This window comes from Heterocephalus glaber, unplaced genomic scaffold (genome assembly GCF_053883595.1).
Source record: "Heterocephalus glaber isolate CG9 unplaced genomic scaffold, H.glaber_assembly_v1.0 deba00000896, whole genome shotgun sequence".
In the NCBI taxonomy this organism is placed as follows: Eukaryota; Metazoa; Chordata; class Mammalia; order Rodentia; family Bathyergidae; genus Heterocephalus; species Heterocephalus glaber.
This window is the reverse complement of record NW_028258170.1, coordinates 2,704,024-2,716,751: the sequence shown is the minus strand read 5'-3', so window position 1 is coordinate 2,716,751 and position 12,728 is coordinate 2,704,024. Positions and strand designations below refer to the sequence as shown.

General features: G+C 35.4%; 2 pseudogenes; both read right to left on the bottom strand.

Moving 5' to 3' along the window:
* Window positions 1-1,425: 1,425 nt before the first annotated feature.
* LOC106008066 (KRAB domain-containing protein 5 pseudogene) lies at window positions 1,426-1,722 on the bottom strand (annotated as a pseudogene).
* Window positions 1,723-2,530: 808 nt separating this feature from the next.
* LOC147828880 (olfactory receptor 5T9-like) lies at window positions 2,531-4,793 on the bottom strand (annotated as a pseudogene).
* Window positions 4,794-12,728: the final 7,935 nt, after the last annotated feature.

Sequence of the window (12,728 nt, the reverse complement as noted above, 5' to 3'; positions counted from 1 at the left end):
TCATATATGAATTCTCTTTTGTTGAGTGAGACGGGAGCAGCAAATAAAGGCTTTACTACTTTCCTTACATTTGTAGGGCTTCTCTCCACCATGAATTCTATGATGTCAAGTAAGACTTATATCATGTCTGATGTCTTTGCTACATTCCTTGCATTTGTAGGGTTTTTCTCCAGTATGAATTCTCTGATATTGACAAAGGAGAGAAGAATAGCTAAAGGCATTCCCACATTCTTTGCATTTGTAAAGTTTCTCTCCATTATGAATTCTTTGGTGTATAGAAAGTGTAGACCAAGTACCAAAGTTTCTATCACATTCTTTGCATTTGTATATGTTCTCTCTAGTCAGCACTCTCTAGTGTAAAGAGAGGTCTGAATGCTTATTAAAGGCTTTGCCACACATTTATTACATTTGAAAGGCTTCTCTACAGTATGAATTCTCTGATGTTGAGTTAGATGTGCATCATGAGAAAAGAATGTGCCACATTCTTCATATTTGTAGAGTTTTTCACCATTATGAATTCTCTGATGTGGAGTAAGGTATGAATGATAGTTAAAGGCTTTGCCACATTCTTCACATTTATATGGCCTCTCTCCAATATGAATTCTCTGATGTATACTAAGGCATGAAAACAAGTTAAATGCTTTGCCACATTCTTTACATCTATATACCTTCTCTCCATTATGAATCTTTTGATGCTGACTGAGGTATGAGCAATTATTAAAGGCTTTTCCACGTTCGTTATATTTGTAAGGTTTCTGTCCACTATGAGTTTTCTCATGTCTCAAGATTTGAAGAACTTTTAAAAGCTTTGCCACATTCTTCACAACTGTTCACCTTGGTCTTGGGAAGACATATTTGTTGATTACAGAGTAATCAACCTTTCATGAAAAAACTAAACTGATCACATTTAGGAATTTGCTCTTCACTTTTAAATTTGTTGTCTACCAAAAATGAATTGTTCAAAATTTAATCCAATGTTACATTTAAAATTTTTCAAGTGATGAACTAAAGCATGGTCTGGTCTCATTCTTAGATTTTCCAAATTTCTTTTGAGAGAAAAGGCATGTTTCAAAATTTGATGTGACTATTCACCTACAGAAACATGTAGGTCTTTAAAAGTAGCAGGTACAAACTCATTATTTTTTTTGAAATGTTGTATGTTCATCTCCGCTGGCAGTGAAGTTTATGCCTTCTTTAGTTATTAGAAATTTCTCACATCCATTAAAACATGCATTCTGATCTTCATACTCACCCATATTTTCCCATTCTTTTTTAAAATATAAGTTGTCATGGCCACAAATATTGTGTCTTCCATTTGTCATATTCTGGAATGAACATTTTCTGTTCTGTTTTGATGAAATGCCTTGGGCAAAATGGGAAGTTACAGAGGTGAAGGGAAAAACTTGAACTGTTACTATGAATGTCCTATGAAATAACTGGAGGAGGACTCTTAGAGGATTTAACAGTATGATGAGCACAGGGCTGGAGATGTCTTCCTAGGTATACAGCTAATGTTTCTTGTTTCTTCACATTGCAGGGCTCTCTTCTTTGCTCTAGAAAGGTGATCATGTTAGGCATAGAGCCAGCAAAACCTAGGGAGACCAGGTTTCCATAAGTCTCTAACATCACATCCCTATAAATATTCTGCTGAGCAGCATCCAGGAATTCCCACTCCTCTGGGGAGAAATCAAAGGCCATGTCACTGAGTGTCAACAGTTCCATTTTTGGCTTCCAGGGTTCTCGTTATCTTCTTGTGTATCTCCCATGCCTAGAGATCACAGAGTCACAAAGGCTAAAATCAAGTCACATGTGCCAACAGAGCCAAAGACAGTGTGCAAAGTATATTGCCAAGATGGCGGGCCTACACTTTTTTAATATATCTCAATAATGTTCTCTAGGATGGCTGAACTAATTTCATTCAGTTTATTTTTTAAGTTAAAATTTCATTACTTTTCCAGATTATAAGTACATCCTGTGTAATACTATGGACTTCTAGTACTTTAAGTTATGTGCAACACAGATATAATCAATTTCTGTGATTTACAAGGGGTAAAATTGTGATCATTGAATGACGCGATATGCTGTTGAGCAAAACAGAGCAACCAGCATGTCCAAAGGCTATGATGGTTCTTAGCATATCAGGGTAGAGGGAGAAAAAATACATCTGTGGGAGTTAAATCCTTCACAGTGTCTCTAGAATGAGGTAATACAATTAAAATGAGTGATGAAGTCTGTCTAAACAATGTGTGGATATATCAATACATGGAAAATAAAATTACACAAATAACAATTATATATTGACAGCAAAAATTATTTAATACAGATATCACTGAACACAGTGATCAGCACATGGGTGACACAATTAATTTACATTAAAAAACTCTATTGCAGAACAGATAAATGCTTTATTTGGAAAATTTTGAGGTTATACAGCACAATTCAATTAAAGCAGAAATTTTCCTTTTCAGTTTCAGAATGAAGGAAAATAGATTCAACATGAGGTCTACTCAATTCTAAATAGTTACATCATTTATAGAACAGTGCCTTGCAGAGTCTTTGCACCATCTCTGATATATTTGTTCCTCAAATTATAGATGATGGGATTCAGGATGGGAATGACAATGGTATAGAATATGGACACCACCATATCCTGCTCCAAGGCATAGCTGTAACTGGGTCTCATGTATATGAAGAGGATTGTCCCTTGATAAATAGACACTCTGGTTAGGTGTGAGCCACATGTGGAGAACACTTTCCTCCTCCCTTCACTAAAATTCATCCTCACCAAGGCCAACAAAATGAATCCATAGGAGATGAGGATTATTGGGATGGTAACCACCTCAGTACCCCCTAAACACTAGAAGAGTAGATGCTGGTTTGCATGAGTATCAGAATAAGAGATAGCGAGGAGAGGAGGGATATCACAGAACACATGTCCATAAAGACAGTCTGAATGTGGCCACAGTACGTACCACAGCATGTAAATTGTCACCACCATAGGAACCAGTGATGAATGGCATGTAGACTCGGGGTGACATCCTTACTACATACAGAAGCAGGTGGTAGATGGCTACATAGTGACCATCAGTCATTGGTGCCAAGAGTAATGATTCTGTCCTTCCAAAACTAATGAAGAGGCACATCTGTGCTACGCATCCATGGAATGAAATCGATTTATCTTCTGCCAAGTAATTAATCAACATTTTTGGAGTGACAAAAGTAGAATATCAGGTGTCCAGGAATGATAAAACACTCAGGAAATAATACATTGGGTTGTGAAGTTGGGCATCCCCAATGACCAGTACCACTAGACCCAGGTTTCCTATCATAGTAAAATGATAGGTGGCAAAGAGTACTAAATAACAAAACTAGCAAGTCCCAATCATCTGTGAAACCCAAAAGTATGAACATGGTGAGTTCACTCATGTCCTTCAGGTGAACCTTGCATATATCCAAATCTGATAATCATCTTTCCATTTCAGTTTTTATTTACGGGTTCTAATAGGAATTTCACTTGTCCTTGGAGTCCATTCAGCCATATCTACATGTGTTTCTCAGAATGGCATAACAGTTTCCCTAGTAGGCAGGGGATGATCAATGATAAAGAAATTGGACCCAAGTGGATGCATTTTGCTGTATAAGGAAAAGAAAAATATAATTTAACTTATTTATTGGCTGGATTTATTACACCAAAATACTGTGCTGCCTATATGTATGGGTTTTGTGTCCATTTATTTTTGTTACATTTTCTACCATCTGCTATAATATGATTTTAAAATTCACAAAAGTTAATATAAGAATATTTAAGCCTCAAAATATTATACTTCATTTCATGCCTCTGTTTACTCATCCTTGGTTTGCTATGAAGTACAAGAAATGTCCTTCTTTTTTTTTGGTTAAAATGGGATCAAGCCAGATTTTGTCAGAGATGGTGTGGGAACAAAATGCGAACAAATTCTCAAAATCATTTCATTTAAAAATATCTCCAAATGACTAGAAAAAGGGATTTTACACTTCTATTTGAAGTTTTCATATGAGATTGCAAGAGAAATTATTTTATACCCCACTCTGAAAACTGTTCCCATCAATAGAACATGACATAATAGCCTGGAGATAAATACACTTTATTTGCAAATGAAATCACTGCCATTTTATGTTTAGTTTTTTTTTGTCAAAATATATATCACAAGTTGCCCTTGTTCGACCTCACTAACTTATTGTGTCCTTATATTCTTTTAAATTTAACTTAATAACATGATATGTTTTTCAATTTACTTGCTCAGTTTACTTTCAAAATCTTTGAAATAATTCTGGGATACTTTTTTCTTGAAAAAATAAATTGTTGCTATTAATGATGTGCTGCAATTGATTTTGGAATTTCTGAAATAACTATGAGATAAATTTCACTTGAAATTTTTATTTAAAAGAAGACATTGCTAAACTTTTAAAAATTGCTAGATAGTGGTATTTGAGCTCAGAGTTTTTCCCTGTTATCCTTATAATTTTTCTCATTAGAGAGGCACAATTAAGAAACATGCATAAATACAGAATCAACAACAAAAAAGTTAAAGTACCCTGTTTCTTACTGAAAACTTCAGTGCTAGAATGCAATGAAATATTGGGTCCAATGTAGTTAGGGAGAAGTTCTATTATGGAGCTGGTATTTTTCTTTTAGTATTTTAGAGAGGAAAAGACATTTTAGAAGAAGTGAAAACCTTGATGTAATGAGGTCTGGGATGATTTCATAAACTTACAAATGATTTACAGTCATGATCTAAAACACAGGATGTCATGATTTAAAGTCATAATCTAAAAAACAGAAGACAATAAACAACGAATTCACACTACTGTTAGAAAAAAGCCATGAACGTATATTATTGACTCCTAGATCCAGTAGAAATGTTCTTTGCAATATTTATAATAAATAGCTCCATAAGTGGAAGACAATAGAAAAAGCAACAAAAACTATACTCATTAATTCTTCACAGAACTTATATATGATTCATAAGAAAACACAGATCTTTTATACTAATGTATAATTTTTTACTACAATGCTAAATCAGCTTATTAAAACAATTGATAAATAATATATGTAAACATCAGTGGGTCATTCAGATGTCACAAAAGTTCATTTCTATTTAAAAAATTTTTATTTTCTCTTTCCAGCTCCTATCTCAGCTTTGACTCTCCATCTCTGAGTCTCTCTCTTTCTCTCTCTCTCTCTCTCTTTCTCTCTATTTCTGTCTCTCACACAATTAATGATATATTTCCAACATATTTATTATAGACATTGAGGAGAAACAAGAGTTAAGCAGATAGGGAAAAACTATGCAAACAAATTTGGAAGAATGCACTGATAGGTGATCTACTAATGGAATCCATTACAAAATACTTTTTGACAAAAGTACACAGGAGAAATTTTACATACATTAGAATCAAACATCAATTTCCTGATGTGAATTACATTTTAATCCTAAAATCCCATTTTAATAACTTAGAGATTAGCATCCTTGTAAGGTTAAAAATTCTCCTCTTTTTGTTTTAATTAGAGCACCTAAAATTTGTCCAAAACTATTATGTAACTTCTTGAACTTTATGAAAATTTAATTATATATGAGGGGCACAGATATGAAATACTTCAAAATTTTATTTATGCTATGAAATAAGTAGAGATTTATAAAATCAAACTTCTAATAAAGGCATTGAGAAGTTAACAGACTCCAAATCAGAAGAAAGAGATTTGTTCTTTTACTGTATACCTGCATTTGTTGTACAATAGAAAACATATTAAGATAATATTTTCCTGAGATTTAAATCCAGTAACTCCCAATATTCTGACATATGAGATATTTGAAAATTAAACTTCATCACTGTATCCTGCCCACTGGCATGAGGAAAATAATAGTATGTTTCTTCATTTTCTCAGATCCTCATGTCGATGAAATATTCTATGGAACACTTGACATCTGCAATCTTCTCTGTTACACAGGAATGCAACCTGCATGTGAAAGTTCATTTTATTACAGATCACATCTCAATTGATTGTTTGTCCTTTGACTGGAGAAACCAGATTCATAATAATGAAATGGGATGAGGTTTAGCTCCTCATCCAAAGTGCACTCCAAACATGTTTTCATTTAACTAATATTTTAGGAAGTTAGAAATGGTTGTGTTTATGGCTAGCTCATTTCATGTTAGGAGACTAGAGAGGCTAGAAAGTTTGAAGTATAGATAGCAAATTTTCATTTAACAGACTGTGACTAGTCTGGAATACTAAAATAAAACCTATGGTCCAAAAGTACCAATAATTAGAAGTCATTGATACCTGGTAATAGAGTTACTAACACTAGGTTCTCTAAGGAAAATCTGTGATGCAGCTGCCGTGTATTATTAAGTGTTTTCACAGTGTGGGAATTTACTCTGCATTATTTCACAGCAACTCTAAAGTGAATTACATCGACCTGAAACCTGAGGCTCAAACACAACTGTAGTTTTCTCAGCCACTCAGTGCCCACCACGATTCTGAAAATAGTGTCCCTCAGAAATCACAGAATTGATGTCCTCGCACATTTCAATAATGGAAAGAAACAAAGTTTAAGTAGCCCATGATAATTTCCAAAGAACATTGAAGCCACATCTATCTCACTTAGCTGACTAGTAAATAAATTTGAATTTGTTTGTAATTTTTATTAAGGAATTAAGAAAATAATTCCCTAACGATATGGCTAAATTCAATGGCTGGTGTAGAGTTCACTTTCTGAATAATTATTTTTCCTAAATTTCACATATATACTTTATTTTATGTTCACTCTTCTGGCTGTTATCTTTAATCAAGGAAATTAAATCAAATTTCTATTTTTCAGTCCTTTTGAACAAACTATGAAAAGCTTTTTCCACTTTTCTCTGTGAAATTCTTTAGATAGCCTAATACTTAGTTTTTATTTTATTAGAATCCTTTGTTAGAGTCAAGTATTAAGGTTCATACTTTAGTTTCAAGTTAAAGGATATAACTTCTAACATATTTTGTAAATGATGAAATCTTTGCTTCTTACCTGTGGAAATGAATGGCTCACTCAGTCATGTCATGCAATGACTACATGTACTTGCGTTTTTATTCATGGTTCAGGAGCTCCTTTTTCATCCCCAGGGATGCCTTAAGGTTCTTTTCTGGACACAAAATTATCAAGTTTTGTTTTTCTACACAAAGTTAGAAAGTAACAGTTTCTAGGATGACAATCTACATGGTTAAAACTATTTCACGAAGGAATTTTGGCCACTGGTTATAAAAGAACAGCTCAGTGCAAAAGAGATCTGATGGCTGAGGATATAGTCTCAGCTCTGATTCTAACTATCCATGTGATACTGAGTTGATGGTTAGGTTCTCTGCAACCCAGTTTCCTCTTCCTGGGAATGTAACTTGTGAATTCTCTCAAAGTCCTGAAGCAGATTCATTATGAAAACAGTATCAGAAATGATTTATCAAAGAATGTTTGTTATTTAATAAATGTACCATGTGGATTTAAATTTGTGGTTTTAATTGTTTATTTCAGTTTTTCTATGTTGTTTACTGGTAAGAGAAATAAATTTAAGATCAGTATTTAATAGCAAAGATGGAACCCATGAAGAAGTTGATATTGATAGGGGAGTTGGAGCAGTGTACACATAATTGTGATATCAAATGTAACTAAACATTAGATATTTGAGGTCTGGAAGAGATTAACATCAAAATTTTGAGTGAGATAAGCACCTGTTTTGTCTTAGGGAGCCCATTTGCTAACATATAGAGGTAGTTTATTAGATGCATAAACAAAAAACCAATGTTTTATCTAATTCCTGGATTCTGACCTCTAAGTCCAGATTTTTGAATTAGTGGAGAGAGACTGGGAGAGAGCAAGAGCAAGAGAGAGAGAGAGAGAGAGAGAGAGAGAGAGAGAGAGAGAGAGAGAAACTGAGATAGCAACAAGGAGAGCAGAGAGAGGGAAGGAAAGGAAGGAAGGAGGAGAGCCAGAGAAGAGGGGAAGAAGGAAAGAAGGAAGGAAGAATGGAAGAGGAAAGGCAGGAAGGAGGAAAACAAGAAAGGAGGGATGGAAAGAAAGAAAGAAGGAGAGATTTAAAGAAATAAGGCATACAAAAGGGGAAGGAAGGAAAGAAAAAAAGGAGCGATGATACCAGCAATTCAACTGTGAACAACTGATCAAGTAAATGCAATCCTAGGCTATAGATTTATTACTAATGAAATTTAAAGTATTTTTGTATAAATGTGCAATTTTTTCTTTATTTGAAAATATAAATAATCTGAGTCCAAGCAGCCTTGAAAAAGATTAATGTTGGAACATTTACCCAGCCTGAGATTTCTTAGAGCAAAGCTGAAATGATCAAGACTGAGGTACTGGCTGGAGATAGACATTCTGTTCAGTGCAGTGCAGTAGTATTAAGCACAGATCCAATCATGATTACTCAGTTGATTTTTTACATAACTGTGGCTAATGCATGTTTTCCCATCATTTTTAAGGGTGGGTGAAGAAGAATTCTTTGTCATTTAGGGTTATTTAATTCAAATACTAGTTCTGACATTCCCCATAGAGTCATAGCCCACAGCATTTCTAAAATGTGTCTGAACTCTGGAACTTTCATACTTTCTCTCCTTTGCCATTGCTTCTCTTTCAAGGTGTTCTCAACACAGCAATTAATTTCCTTTTCCTCTCTAACATAGTGTGTCCTCAAAATTAATTTAAAAATATAAAAAACACTAGCAATTGTCACAATTATTCCACTACTTCAGATTCAACTTGCTTATTTATATGTTGAGAAATTGTTCACCAGATCTGGGGATTCAAACCCACCTGATATTGAAGCACATCCAGAGAAATGAAGCAAGTACTTGGTGATCTCCTTTGTCTATTACTGGAAACTAAGAGTGTCTGTGTTTACTGTAATCATGTACAGACTTTAGATATACTACACAAAGAAGAAGTCTGTATGTCCATCTCATCTGAGTGACCTGTATTTTAGTTAATCTTTAATAACAATCTCTCTGTTCTGGTTTAGATCTTGGATGCCCTCTTAGGGCCTCCTGTATTCTTGTGGGGCCTTTGGAAGGTGATGGAGTCATGGTCCTTACTTGCAGCTAGGAGTCTGGTCACAGGGCACATGACCTGGAGGGGTAAATATTCCTTTCTGGCTGCTCTCTTCTCCTCTGCTTCCTAAGCTCCATGACATGTGCAGCTTTTCCTCAACTGTGCCCCTCTGCTACCCTGTTCCTGCCTTGGAGCAGGCTCACCATGAGCTGAAACTGTGAATCATAATAAACTTCCTCCTTTGTGCTGTCAGGTATTTTGTCCCAGCAATGAGGAGAGTGAGACTCTCCTGATATATGTAGTCCTGCAGAACTGTACACTGTTGATGTCTACTCCAAATACTTATGACATGTACATTTCTTATCACTTTCAATAATAACTGTTTCAATAAGGACACAGTTTGGACATTTTCACATCACAGGCTTTAAATCTGAACAAATTACAAGTGTAATGAAACTGAATTACAAGGATTCCATTTGGTACATCCGGAAATTATACCTTGTGATTTTACACATTATAATTTATCCTTTATGCTGATTGATTGCAACATAAAAGAGGTTATACTGAAAAATGAGACACCTGGTCAGAGCTCACCATAGAGGGCACAGCTCAGCTCCAGACTGTAGGAAATGGCCTCTCCCACCTGGACAGAGGGTGAGAGGACACACAGAGAAAAACAATGTGATTTCCATGTTGCTCTTGCTATTAGGCCTTGTCCCACAGTGGAATTCTCAAGGAAATACTGGTTTGCAGTCCAGATGCCCCCACAAGGAGGCAGAAATACTATGTGTGCATGTGTGTATGTGTGTGTGTGTGTGTGTCTAGTTGTGTAGGGATTTATCTTATTGTTTTTGCTACTAGAAGGTGCTACCTTGTTTTGTTAGGTTCTCTCATAGGTTTGTTTTGTGTGGTTTTCTGTCATTTTATCAGATACAAATATCTGATAGTATATTAATTGGGCTCAAACTCCCTATAATTTTTATTACTTTCCATTATTTTCCCTCCCCTTCTCTATTTTATTCTTTCTCTTCTCATAATCACTTATAGGGATACAGGACTCTAGGCAGGGAAAGAATGAAAGAAGGGCTGCATTATGCTTTATTAGAGAAATTAGTAGGAAATCTTACTCAAAGTGGCTTTGTTCTCTATAGTTAGATTCAGTGGCTAATCCTGAGGTGAAATGTCACAACTTTACCAGAGGAATTTCTTAGGAAGGATTGAAAGGACACAGGTACAGAAGGAGAGAGAAAGCAGACCTACAAAAGCAACAGAGAGTGCAATGAGAATAAGAATGTACCACTAAGGATGGAATGCTCTCTAAGGAAGAGACTAATCAGAGAAGGTGCTGACAGGCAAAGGAGGAAGGTACAGTAGAAGAGCCCACACTTTCAATAAAATGCAGAGGGGACATGGAGGGGGGCACTACCTAAAGTGAGAGAAAACAGTCATTTAGTTTATAAAATACAAGCATAGGGTCACTGTGTTACCACACTAGGTACTAACTCTAAACCCCTCGCTAACTCTAAAACTCCCCTGCAACACCACACCTTCTTATTCATCACACAGGGCAGGATGGAGTCCAAAAAAGCCTCCCACAAGGAGTCTGCAGGTAGGTCAGGGTGCCTGGCTCAGGATCCTGGAACCTGAGATCCAGCCAATGACAGGCTAGGAAACACACTGTGCCCTGTACAGGTGCTGTGGCCTGGGAGGGAGGGTCCCTACCCTAATTATCACTTTCACTTTAATTATCACTTTTCTAATTAAAGAAGACCAGGGACAGAGATCTGCATCTGCCCATCTTTTTCCAGACCCTGCATTCTCTCCAGGGAAACTCATTTCTGTCTGCTTTCTTTTTCTTCCTTCCTACAAATAAAGCATCTTCCTTTCTTTAACCTCTTCCCTCTAATTCATTATTGGTCCTGAGTTTTTGATCAGGCTGGCTGCCAACCCTGGGTATGACACTCTTATAATAGAACCATGCATTTACTTACAATATATTTCATGATAAAAATTTTGCCATCCTATCAATGATAATGTCAGTAATAATATTAATATATATATGTCTCGAAACTTCATCTACACTCATTCAACAACAACAAAACAAAACAAAGAACAATCCTGACAGAACACTATTGAGTGTAAACATTATTCTTTGCAAATTTAAATAATTATGTGACATATTAAAAGTAAATAAAGTTTAACTACAACTCAGAGTATCATGAGGGAATGTTTCTGCTCTGCTCTGTGGAACTTCCAAGGGAAGATTGGAAATTTTGTGCTCATTTTCTCTTAGAACATCCGTCCTTGGCTGTGTGCCCAGTAATTTTCCTTGGATTTGGGCCCAGAGGGTGACCACATCCTGCAGGGCCCTGCGTGCTCTGTGATGGGCTCAGCACACAGTGCTCAGTTAAATGCATGCTTGCTCACTGGAACTCTTTTCAGAGACTTCCTGGCTAAGTGTCCATTTGATCAAGGCCTGAACAAATCTGCTGGGGTGATTTAATTTAACTGATAATTTAAAAAAGAATGCACAAAAAGATAACAATGATTATATCAAAAAATATAAAAATATTTTGTACCAAGGAAAAGAAAAATCACGGAATGTCTCTGGTTCTTACATTATTATATTTTCTGTCAGAAAAAAATTTGTAATTTTCAAATTTCTAGATAGAGTCTACGGGAAAAAGTGGTCTTCACCAACCTTGACTGACAGTAAGTATCAATTTTAGAAGTGCAGTGTTTCACAAAAGATACAATGTGATATATGTACATTTAAAACTTATGAAATTAATATTAATGTATTCAAAGCAAGAATAGAGAGATGATTGAATTGTAATCAGCACTGCAAAATGTAACCCTAAAGCTTAGGTTTTCTTTTTCTTTTATATAAAAGTGTCTTCATGGGATTAATATGAGAAAATGGAAAAATAGGAACAAAATCTTTGTAAATAGGGAGGAATGGAGGGTTTAAAGGGAGGGCTCAGCAAGGTGAAAATAAGAACCAAGAGAGATTATGTAAAGGTGCAAATTTCCAATGATGAATGTCATTATATTGTATGCCTAAAATGTACCAATAATTAGAATGAATAATTGATAATGCAAAATAGGAAGAAAAGGTCCAAAGGGGTAGGGGTAATGGGAGGGGCAAGAGAAAGGAAAGAAGGGAAAGGAAAAATGATGAGAAGTGGAAAAAATGGAAATAATTAGGGAAGGGTGGAGGGCGTGAAGGGAGGGCTAGGAATGGGGAAAAATAAGAACCAAGATGAAAAAAAAAAAAAAAAAAGAACCAAGATGCATTATGTAAAGGTACAATTCCCAATGAGAAATGTAATTGTGCTGTATACCTAAAATGTACCAATAAAAGAATTTAACCAAAAAAAAAAAAAAAAGTGTCTTCCTAAGGCCAAAAACATAAACAGTCTGCCCCAGGAATGTGAAGCAGCAGGCTATTTCTTAAAATGTCTTGGGCCAGGGATTTAGCTCAGTTGTTCCACTGCCTTGCTTGAAAATGCAAGGTCCCAACTTCAATCCCTGGTGCCAAAAAAAAAAAAAGTCTTAATGTTTAAAAAGTTTCTTTAACCCCTCAGTCTTGATAGCTATGTTCAGCAATTCATTACTATATGCAGTTTATAATATGAGTTGGCCTCATCT